Below are 11,712 nucleotides of genomic sequence, written 5' to 3'. Positions count from 1 at the left end.
CTGGAGGCCTGCTCGGACAGAGCGGTCCTTCGGGTCCCGCGGGAAGGGGCATTTCATGTTCCTCTGCGGGAGGTGATCCATTTTCTGCGGGAAATGGCGAGCCCCTTCGGCTACAAGAGTGTGTAGGTCCCGCTCAACAGTCTACGTCCTTAACCATCGGGGACTTTGTAGATTTTGCCCAAAATCGCTCTCCGCAGAACAGAGCGTGAGGTCTCCGCGGCGGAGGCCGGAAAAGGTGCGAGGTGAGCGGCATGGTATGACTGGGCTCGTGCCGCTCACTGCTACCCGGAGCGTGGCGCCCTCCGGGTAAAAGGCTAGCCGGGGCGAGTAGGTGGGATGACGGGCGCATAAGCAACGCCGTCCCCGCCGTACAAGGTGCCGGTGGCCTGGCGAACCACCGGCGTAAGGCTAGCCAGGCGGACCGCGGGGCAGAGGGCGCATAAGCACGCTCTCTCTCCATCCCACCAGCACAAGCGAAATATTTTCAAAGTGTGGGAGAACCGGCTTCCCGACCGGTGGCACTCTGCCTCTCGCTGCCGCCCTCCTGGAAGCGTCCTCGGTCACTCGGAGTACGGCAGATTTAAGAGCTCCGGAATGGTGAAAAAGAACCGGAGAGAGGGCGACTCCGGCTTCTCTCTGCCGGGCGAGGACCACCGCAGGCGGCGGGGACGTCTGACAGGAGACGGCGCTGGCGGGCAGGCTTTAAAAGTGCATGGGGTTTTGGCCTCGGCAAAAGTCGAAAAAAATTATGCGGTCGGAGCTGTCTGCCCCGGCCGGGGAAGGCTCACCGCCGGCGGCTGCCAACCCCTGGCTTGCCCGCTGGATGCCCTTTCGGAGGCTTCTGAAAAAGAACTGTCAGGCGGCACCTCTCGGAAGAACCGCAGACCAAAACGACCGGTAAAAATTTTGGGCGATCCGACCCGTAGTGCACCTTCGGCGGCAGAGAAAAGCAACAAAATACCGGTCAGAGAAGGGGAGTTTTGGTCGACTCTGCCAGGTTTTTGCACTAAGTCAGATCCGTAATGCCAGCGGGACTGAGTCGCTTTTGCGTGCCGTGGTCCTGGAGGCCTGCTCGGACAGAGCGGTCCTGCGGGTCCCGCGGGAAGGGGCATTTCATGTTCCTCTGCGGGAGGTGATCCATTTTCTGCGGGAAATGGCGAGCCCCTTCGGCTACAAGAGTGTGTAGGTCCCGCTGAACAGTCTACGTCCTTAACCATCGGGGACTTTGTAGATTTTGCCCAAAATCGCTCTCCGCAGAACAGAGCGTGAGGTCTCCGCGGCGGAGGCCGGAAAAGGTGCGAGGTGAGCGGCATGGTATGACTGGGCTCGTGCCGCTCACTGCTACCCGGAGCGTGGCGCCCTCCGGGTAAAAGGCTAGCCGGGCGAGTAGGTGGGATGACGGGCGCATAAGCAACGCCGTCCCCGCCGTACAAGGTGCCGGTGGCCTGGCGAACCACCGGCGTAAGGCTAGCCAAGGGCGTACCGCGGGGCAGAGGGCGCATAAGCCACGCTCTCTCTCCATCCCACCAGCACAAGCGAAAAATTTTCAAAGTGTGGGAGAACCGGCTTCCCGACCGGTTGCACTCTGCCTCTCGCTGCCGCCCTCCTGGAAGCGTCCTCGGTCACTCGGAGTATGGCAGATTTAAGAGCTCCGGAATGGTGAAAAAGAACCGGAGAGAGGGCGACTCCGGCTTCTCTCTGCCGGGCGAGGACCACCGCAGGCGGCGGGGACGTCTGACAGGGAGACGGCGCTGCGGGCAGGCTTTAAAAGTGCATGGGGTTTTGGCCTCGGCGAAAGTCGAAAAAATTATGCGGTCGGAGCTGTCTGCCCCGGCCGGGGAAGGCTCACCGCCGGCGGCTGCCAACCCCTGGCTTGCCCGCTGGATGGCCTTTCGGAGGCTGCTGAAAAAGAACTGTCAGGCGGGCACCTCTCGGAAGAACCGCAGACCAAAACGACCGGTAAAAATTTTGGCGATCCGACCCGTAGTGCACCTTCGGCGGCAGAGAAAGCAACAAAAATACCGGTCAGAGAAGGGGAGTTTGGTCGACTCTGCCAGGTTTTTGCACTAAGTCAGATCCGTAATGCCAGCGGGACTGAGTCGCTCTTGCGTGCCGTGGTCCTGGAAGCCTGCTCGGACAGAGTGGTCCTTCGGGTCCCGCGGGAAGGGGCATTTCATGTTCCTCTGCGGGAGGTGGTCCATTTTCTGCGGAAATGGCGAGCCCCTTCGGCTGCAAGAGTGTGTAGGTCCGCTCAACAGTCTACGTCTTAACCATCGGGGACTTTGTAGAATTTTGGTCAAGATCGCCCCCGCATGTCCTAGCGGGAGGTCTCCGCGGCGGAGGCCGGAAAAGGTGCGAGGTGAGCGGCATGGTATGACTGGGCTCGTGCCGCTCACTGCTACCCGGAGCGTGGCGCCCTCCGGGTAAAAGGCCTAGCCGGGGCGAGTAGGTGGGATGACGGGCGCATAAGCAACGCCGTCCCGCCGTACAAGGTGCCGGTGGCCTGGCGAACCACCGGCGTAAGGCTAGCCAAGGGCGTACCGCGGGGCAGAGGGCGCATAAGCCACGCTCTCTCTCCATCCCACCAGCACAAGCGAAAATTTTCAAAGTGTGGGAGAACCGGCTTCCCGACCAGTTGCACTCTGCCTCTCGCTGCCGCCCTCCTGGAAGCGTCCTCGGTCACTCGGAGTATGGCAGATTTAAGAGCCTCCGGAATGGTGAAAAAGAACCGGAGAGAGGGCGACTCCGGCTTCTCTCTGCCGGGCGAGGACCACCGCAGGCGGCGGGGACGTCTGACAGGAGACGGCGCTGCGGGCAGGGCTTTAAAGTGCAAGGGTTTTGGCCTCGGCGAAAGTCGAAAAATTATGCGGTCGGAGCTGTCTGCCCGGCCGGGGAAGGCTCACCGCCGGCGGCTGCCAACCCCTGGCTTGCCCGCTGGATGGCCTTTCGGAGGCTGCTGAAAAAGAACTGTCAGGCGGGCACCTCTCGGAAGAACCGCAGACCAAAACGACCGGTAAAAATTTTGGGCGATCCGACCCGTAGTGCACCTTCGGCGGCAGAGAAAAGCAACAAAAATACCGGTCAGAGAAGGGGAGTTTTGGTCGACTCTGCCAGGTTTTTGCACTAAGTCAGATCCGTAATGCCAGCGGGACTGAGTCGCTCTTGCGTGCCGTGGTCCTGGAAGCCTGCTCGGACAGAGTGGTCCTTCGGGTCCCGCGGGAAGGGCATTTCATGTTCCTCTGCGGGAGGTGGTCCATTTTCTGCGGGAAATGGCGAGCCCCTTCGGCTGCAAGAGTGTGTAGGTCCCGCTCAACAGTCTACGTCCTTAACCATCGGGGACTTTGTAGATTTTGGTCAAGATCGCCCCCCGCATGTCCTAGCGGGAGGTCTCCGCGGCGGAGGCCGGAAAAGGTGCGAGGTGAGCGGCATGGTATGACTGGGCTCGTGCCGCTCACTGCTACCCGGAGCGTGGCGCCCTCCGGGTAAAAGGCTAGCCGGGGCGAGTAGGTGGGTTGACGGGCGCATAAGCCACGCCGTCCCCGCCGTACAAGGTGCCGGTGGCCTGGCGAACCACCGGCGTAAGGCTAGCCAAGGGCGTACCGCGGGGCAGAGGGCGCATAAGCCACGCTCTCTCTCCATCCCACCAGCACAAGCGAAAAATTTTCAAAGTGTGGGAGAACCGGCTTCCCGACCCGGTGGCACTCTGCCTCTCGCTGCCGTCCTCCTGGGAAGCGTCCTCGGTCACTCGGAGTACGGCAGATTTCAGACCTCCGGAATGGTGAAAAAGAACCGGAGAGAGGGCGACTCCGGCTTCTCTCTGCCGGGCGAGGACCACCGCAGGCGGCGGGGACGTCTGACAGGAGACGGCGCTGCGGGCAGGCTTTAAAAGTGCATGGGGTTTTGGCCTCGGCAAAAGTCGAAAAAAATTATGCGGTCGGAGCTGTCTGCCCCGGCCGGGGAAGGCTCACCGCCGGCGGCTGCCAACTCATGGCTTGCCCGCTGGATGGCTTTCGGAGGCTTCTGAAAAAGAACTGTCAGGCGGGCACCTCTCGGAAGAACCGCAGACCAAAACGACCGGTAAAAATTTTGGCGATCCGACCCGTAGTGCACCTTCGGCGGCAGAGAAAAGCACAAAAATACCGGTCAGAGAAGGGGAGTTTTGGTCGACTCTGCCAGGTTTTTGCACTAAGTCAGATCCGTAATGCCAGCGGGACTGAGTCGCTTTTGCGTGCCGTGGTCCTGGAGGCCTGCTCGACAGGGCGGTCCTTTCGGGTCCCGCGGGAAGGGGCATTTCATGTTCTCTGCGGGAGGTGGTCCATTTTCTGCGGGAAATGGCGAGCCCCTTCGGCTGCAAGAGTGTGTAGGTCCCGCTCAACAGTCTACGTCCTTAACCATCGGGGACTTTGTAGATTTTGGTCAAGATCGCCCCCGCATGTCCTAGCGGGAGGTCTCCGCGGCGGAGGCCGGAAAAGGTGCGAGGTGAGCGGCATGGTATGACTGGGCTCGTGCCGCTCACTGCTACCCGGAGCGTGGCGCCCTCCGGGTAAAAGGCTAGCCGGGGCGAGCAGGTGGGTTGACGGGCGCATAAGCCACGCCGTCCCCGCCGTACAAGGTGCCGGTGGCCTGGCGAACCACCGGCGTAAGGCTAGACAGGGCGGACCGCGGGGCAGAGGGCGCATAAGCCACGCCGTCCCCGCTGTACAAGGTGCCGGTGGCCTGGCGAACCACCGGCGTAAGGCTAGCCAAGGGCGTACCGCGGGGCAGAGGGCGCATAAGCCACGCTCTCTCTCCATCCCACCAGAACAAGCGAAAAATTTTCAAAGTGTGGGAGAACCGGGGACCCGACCGGTGGCACTCTGCCTCTCGCTGCCGCCCTCCTGGAAGCGTCCTCGGTCACTCGGTGTCCGGCAGATTTCAGAGCTCCGGAATGGTGAAAAAGAACCGGTGAGAGGGCGAAACCGGCTTCTCTCTGCCGGGCGAGGACCACCGCAGGCGGCAAGGGACGTCTGCCAGGAGACGGCGCTGCGGGCAGGCTTTAAAAGTGCATGGGGTTTTGGCCTCGGCGAAAGTCGAAAAAAATTTGCGGTCGGAGCTGTCTGCCCCGGCCGGGGAAGGCTCACCGCCGGCGGCTGCCAACCCCTGGCTTGCCCGCTGGATGCCCTTTCGGAGGCTGCTGAAAAAGAACTGTCAGGCGGGCACCTCTCGGAAGAACCGCAGACCAAAACGACCGGTAAAAATTTTGGGCGATCCGACCCTCAGTGCACCTTCGGCGGCAGAGAAAAGCAACAAAAACACCGGTCAAAGAAGGGAGGTTTTGGTCGACTCTGCCTGGTTTTTGCACAAAGTCAGATCCGTAATGCCAGCGGGACTGAGTCGCTTTTGCGTGCCGTGGTCCTGGAGGCCTGCTCGGACAGAGCGGTCCTTCGGGTCCCGCGGGAAGGGGCATTTCATGTTCCTCTGCGGGAGGTGGTCCATTTTCTGCGGGAAATGGCGAGCCCCATCGGCTACAAGAGTGTGTAGGTCCCGCTCAACAGTCTACGTCCTTAACCATCGGGGACTTTGTAGATTTTGGCAGAAATCGCCCCCCGCAGGTCCTAGCGGGAGGTCTCCGCGGCGGAGGCCGGAGAGGGCGCGAGGTGAGCGGCATGGTATGACTGGGTTCGTGCCGCTCACTGGTACCCGGAGCGTGGCGCCCTCCGGGTAAAAGGCTAGCCGGGGCGAGTAGGTGGGTTGACGGGCGCATAAGCCACGCCGTCCCCGCCGTACAAGGTGCCGGTGGCCTGGCGAACCACCGGCGTAAGGCCAGCCAGGGCGGACCGCGGGGCAGAGGGCGCATAAGCCACGCTCTCTCTCCATCCCACCAGAACAAGCGAAAAATTTTCAAAGTGTGGGAGAACCGGCGACCCGACCGGTGGCACTCTGCCTCTCGCTGCCGCCCTCCTGGAAGCGTCCTCGGTCACTCGGTGTCCGGCAGATTTCAGAGCTCCGGAATGGTGAAAAAGAACCGGAGAGGGGGCGACTCCGGCTTCTCTCTGCCGGGCGAGGACCACCGCAGGCGGCAAGGGACGTCTGACAGGAGACGGCGCTGCGGGCAGGCTTTAAAAGTGCATGGGGTTTTGGCCTCGGCGAAAGTCGAAAAAATTTTGCGGTCGGAGCCGTCTGCCCCGGCCGGGGAAGGCTCACCGCCGGCGGCTGCCAACCCCTGGCTTGCCCGCTGGATGGCCTTTCGGAGGCTGCTGAAAAAGAACTGTCAGGCGGGCACCTCTCGGAAGAACCGCAGACCAAAACGACCGGTAAAAATTTTGGGCGATCCGACCCTCAGTGCACCTTCGGCGGCAGAGAAAAGCATCAAAAATACCGGTCAAAGAAGCGAGGTTTTGGTCGACTCTGCCAGGTTTTTGCACAAAGTGTTGGCATCGTGCGGCGTCGCGCTTTGCCGTACCGTATCCCCAATGGAGCGGCGCCCGGCGGGGTAGGCTAGCCATGTGAGGTCGAGGGCGGGAGGACGGGACGTAAGCCAGGCCGTTCTCCACAAGAAATTCCGGACGCGGAGACCCCTTCTCCGCCCTACGGTCCCCAATGGGGTGGCGCCCGGCGGGTGAGGCTAGCCATGGGAGGACGGGACGTAAGCCAGGCCGTTCTCCACAAGAAATTCCGTACGCGGAGACCCCTTCTCCGCCCTACGGTCCCCAATGGGGTGGCGCCCGGCGGGTGAGGCTAGCCATGTGAGGTCGAGGGCGGGAGGACGGGACGTAAGCCAGGCCGTTCTCCACAAGTAAATTCCGGACGCGGAGACCCCTTCTCCGCCCTACGGTCCCCAATGGGGTGGCGCCCGGCGGGTGAGGCTAGCCGTGTGAGGTCGAGGGCGGGAGGACGGGACGTAAGCCAGGCCGTTCTCCACAAGTAAATTCCGGACGCGGAGACCCCTTCTCCGCCCTACGGTCCCCAATGGGGTGGCGCCCGGCGGGTGAGGCTAGCCATGTGAGGTCGAGGGCGGGAGGACGGGACGTAAGCCAGGCCGTTCTCCACAAGTAAATTCCGGACGCGGAGACCCCTTCTCCGCCCTACGGTCCCCAATGGGGTGGCTCCCGGCGGGTGAGGCTAGCCATGTGAGGTCGAGGGCGGGAGGACGGGACGCAAGCCAGGCCGTTCTCCACAAACTCCCAGCGGTAGAGTCTCGGCTCTCCGCTCTTTTGATCGATCTGACACAGCGCGATCCGGCGGGGCAGGGCACTTTGCTCGGTCAGGGGTATTGGCCCCGGCCGGTTTATGGTAAAGCGTTCCTTAGCCTCAGTCTTGGTCGCGCATCAATCCCCCGCTCCCCGTGAGCGGCTGTGGTCCTCTGCCTAAGGTTGTGTAGCGCGGTGCCAGTGTGGTCCTCGCACGGCCCCGCTCCTGCCACAGCGGTAGGACTCTCTGCTTCGGCTGAGGTTTGCTACGAAGCGTATGGAACGGGCGTACTCCACCGTACCGTGGGTGGGGGGCGGCGGCGGCGGCGGCAGCGTCCAGCGCGGAGCTCCGGCTCCCGCGGCAGCGCCTCGCCTAGTGTCCCTCGGGCAAGTCCAATCGCCCCCCGCCCGGTCGGAGAGCGCAGACACACCTCTGTGTCCACGGTTTATTTCCGCAGCACGAAAAGGGACGGCTCCCGCCTGCTCCTCGCGGCGGCGACGAGGCTTAGACCCACCGTGGCGTATCCGCGGTAGGTATGCTCGTCGGTCGGAGGAGCGGTTGCGGTCGAGTGGTCCCCAGTGTACCCTGTTAGCGCTGCCCGCCTACGCCTGAAGAGCTGCGGACCGAGAAAAAGGTTCGCTCCGCTGCTGACGGCGAAGCGCGCGGCACGCCGCGGAAGAGGAGAGGGAGCGGTCGCCCCCGGGGCGGCTCCCCTCCGAGTCCGGCAGAAGCAGAGATTGTAGCGGAGGGGGGGTTTCTAAATTCCCCGGGCGTGTTATCCCCAGCGGTAGCCTTTGAACTCTTCAACCGCAAGCACGATCGCACGTTCACAGCACCCGTCACTAGGAGCCGGGCCAGAGGCGGGCGGCAGACGAAACCGACATGAGCGCTTAAGGGTATTGCACCCCCGGCGCCCAGACCCTGGAAATTGAGTCTGCCCCCAAAGCCCACCCGCGTCCTCCTTGGCGCTCCCGGAGTACATGGTCGTAGATGGGCCATCGGTCGCTAATGCCAAACTGCGTCCCAGGGGTGCGTCCCCTCTGACCAACGGCAGACCCATCCCTCTCGCCAATCCGCGGATCCCCGCCAGGTCCCGAACAGGGCTCGTCCTTTAGCGTTTCAAATGCGCCCTCCCCGCCATACGAGGGGTTGAGGACCGTAGCCTTCCCTTACGAGAGGCACCAGGGGTGCGCCTGCTCGAGGGCCCGGCCGTGGGCGTAACGCTTGGGCCGCCCGGGGGAGTCGGTAGACCATGGGAGACCAACACTCGCACACGAACGTTGCCCGTGCTTTTGTGGAAGAGAGCTTCTTGCGAGGTTGTCGCTGCGGTGGCGCCCGGACAAACCCTATCCCTAAAACTTCTGGGGAATTGGCGTCTAAGCCTGCACCCTGCACGGTATCCCTGCACCCACGAAGGGGGCCGTGGAAGGCTTGGGGTCGCGCCGGCGAAACCGACCGGATGCCCGGGGTACTGAACCCCCGGGGTCCCACCCTGGAAATTGAGCCGTCCGACCCCGCCACGTCTTCCTAGTGCTCTCCTTGGCTCCCCCGCCTGTGGGCATCGTTAGGGGCTGCGGTCATCAGCGCCGGCTAAGCTTCGGCAACACGGCCGACCCACCCCTTCGGCGCCTGGGGGTGCCTGGTCCCAGTCCGGGCCGTTCCGTAGGGGCGGCTATCCCTTACATGAGGGACTCGGTGCGTCCGCTCGGGCTGCGGGGCTCCGGCTCCGACAGCCGGGGAGCTGGTTTTGACCGCGGGCCTCCACGGGAACCGGCAGGGACCGGACTAGGCGTCAAGCCGAAAATAACCCCGGCACCCTCTGCTTCCAAAGCGAGGGGACCTTTGGCCGAGCGGGGGCACCGGAAGCCGAACCGACCCCAACCCCTCTTCCTACCCCAGGGCTGGGCTGACCAATCCCCTGATCGGGTCTAAAATGGAAGAAGGGGATTCGAGGGAAGGGGCTGGCGGAAGGCAGTTGCCCGACGGAGTAGGCGAAGGCCAGGCCGTTTCCGAGTCCCGAGCAGAGGAGGGCGAACTCGGCTCTTCATCGACCGACGGCGAGGCGAGGGCGGTGGCTGCCGCGGGAAGACTCCATTGCTCGTCAGCGCGCTAGGAGCGGGGCCGACTGGCTGCTCGGGGTATGGCATCCCCGGGGGCCCACCCTGGAAATCTTCGCTCCTCAGCCGCTGCAGGTTATAAGGTCCCGCCGCGCGTAAGCGCTCAACTCTCCGACCCACGGATGTCGAGCCCATGGTGAGCCGGCCGTTTCGTACGGGGAAAAGGGGTCCTCTGGCCCCACATCGATCGAGGGGGTTTAGATCCGCGGAGGCACGCACCGCGAGGCGAATCGCTGCTTTTCCCCAAGAGGTTAACCTTCAAACCACCGAGTAGGTTCGGGGCAGGGCCGACAGTCTGCACTGGGGTATTGCATCCCTGGTGGGGCGACCCTGGAAATCTCTGCCCCTTTCCACTCTTTCGGTTGGGCCTCTCGTCGGGGCGAGCGTAAGTCGGCAAGCAGACGTGGGAAGAGGCTTCTTACCGGTGACACTCCCTTCGTGAGAGAGGCAGGTACTCGCCCCGGACCCCGGTCCAAATCTGCGCGGGCCGGACGGCCTCGGCCCTAGCCGAAGGCCGCTCCCGCGAAGCCAGGGAGCCGAAAAAATAACCCCGACACCCTCCGCGACCTCGCGTGCTTCCAAAGCGAGGGGAACCTTTGGCCGAGCGGGGCACCCGAAGCCGAACCGACCCCAACCCCTCTTCTTACCCCAGGGCTGGGCTGACCAATCCCCTGATCGGGTCTAAAATGGAAGAAGGGGATTCGAGGGAAGGGGCTGGCGGAAGGCAGTTGCCCGACGGAGTAGGCGAAGGCCAGGCCGTTTCCAAATCCCGAGCCAGAGGAGGGCGAACGACGTTCTTCATCGACCGACGGCGAGGCTAGGGCGAGGGCGGTGGCTGCCGCGGGGAAGACTCCATTGCTTGCCAGCGTGCTAGGAGCGGGGCCGACAGGCTGCTCGGGGTATGGCATCCCCGGGGGCCCACCCTGGAAATCTTCGCTCCTCAGCCGCTGCAGGTTATAAGGTCCCGCCGCGCGTAAGCGCTCAACTCCCCGACCCACGGACGTCGAGCCCATGGTGAGCTGACAGTTTCGTACGGGGAAAAGGGGTCCTCTGGCCCCACATCGATCGAGGGGGTTTAGATCCGCGGAGGCACGCACCGCGAGGCGAATCGCTGCTTTTCCCCAAGAGGTTAACCTTCAAACCACCGAGTAGGTTCGGGGCAGGGCCGACTGTCTGCACTGGGGTATTGCATCCCTGGTGGGGCGACCCTGGAAATCTCTGCCCCTTTCCACTCTTTCGGTTGGGCCTCTCGTCGGGGCGAGCGTAAGTCGGCAAGCAGACGTGGGAAGAGGCTTCTTACCGGTGACACTCCCTTCGTGAGAGAGGCAGGTACTCGCCCCGCACCCCGGTCCAAATCTGCTCGGTCCGGCCGTCGTCGGCCCTAGCCGAAGGCCGCTCCCGCGAAGCCAGGCGATCCGAACCGAGGATCCGCGCGAGCCTTCTCCAAGCCCTCTGCCGGGCGCTGGTGTTGAAAGCGTAGCGGACCCTGTTCGCCGGAGCGATAGGAGCGGAGCACCGGTCCCGCAGGGTTGAAAGCTGGGTAGCAGCGCCGTAGCTTCCCTCCCAGCCTTCCCCCGGACCTGGCGCCCGATCCCCTCCGCTCCTCTGTGCGTTGGCGGGCGGCGCTGCATGGGTACGTCGCGACGGCTCCTATCGTCTCTCTCGCTTAACAGTGTGGAGAGGTGGTGGTGGAGCCGTCCGACACTCGAGGTGCTGAAGTTGAGCGTCCAATGCTTTCCTTCTATGCGCAGCCTACAGGAGCTGTCCGAGCTTCGGAGGTGCTGATGGAGGTGAGAGTCGAGCGCCACTTCTTGGCTGAACTGAGTGGGGAAAGCCAGCGACTGCGAGAGGGAGGGGAAGGGAAGGCTTTTTCGGGTCCTTGGAAGGGACCGAGAGCATCTTTCTTGCCCCCCTGCCCTAAGCTCCATCCAATGTTGTCTGCGAGGTCTTCTCCGGCGGCGGAGAAGCGCTGCGGTAGCAGCAGCAGCAACGAGCGTTCCCATTAGCTCACGGAGCCTGACTCCAAGAGTCTACCCCTCAGAGCTCGGCTACCTGGTTGATCCTGCCAGTAGTATATGCTTGTTTTAAAGATTAAGCCATGCATGTCTAAGTACTGACTATTCTTTACGGTGAAACTGCGAATGGCTCATTAAATCAGTTATGGTTCCTTTGATCGTTCCGCATTGATGATGTGCTACTCGGATAACTGTGGCAATTCTAGAGCTAATACGTGCCCAAGAGCGCTGCCCTCCAGGAAGGCGTGCATTTATCAGACTTAAAACCAATCCGGGGAGCCCTGGTCCGCGGCGGGTCTCCGGGCCCGCTGCGGCGCCAGCCCCGTCCTAGACTTGGCGACTCTAGGTGACCTCGGGCCGATCGCACGTCCTCCGTGACGGCGACGATCTATTCAGGTTTCTGCCCTATC

At 63.0% G+C, this 11,712-nt stretch overlaps 1 non-coding gene across 1 annotated transcript in view; it reads left to right on the top strand.

Moving 5' to 3' along the window:
* Positions 1-11,336: 11,336 nt before the first annotated feature.
* Positions 11,337-11,712, top strand: part of LOC140111410 (18S ribosomal RNA) — a 1,884-nt gene continuing 1,508 nt past the window's right edge. The window contains exon 1 of the ribosomal RNA XR_011851973.1: positions 11,337-11,712. This exon is cut by the window's right edge and continues 1,508 nt beyond it. This is a non-coding gene — a ribosomal RNA (18S ribosomal RNA).

The sequence above is a fragment of the Engystomops pustulosus genome, unplaced genomic scaffold (genome assembly GCF_040894005.1).
Source record: "Engystomops pustulosus unplaced genomic scaffold, aEngPut4.maternal MAT_SCAFFOLD_447, whole genome shotgun sequence".
NCBI classification, from domain to species: Eukaryota; Metazoa; Chordata; class Amphibia; order Anura; family Leptodactylidae; genus Engystomops; species Engystomops pustulosus.
Note: the sequence above shows the minus strand (reverse complement) of the source record. Positions and strands in the feature narration are given on the sequence as shown.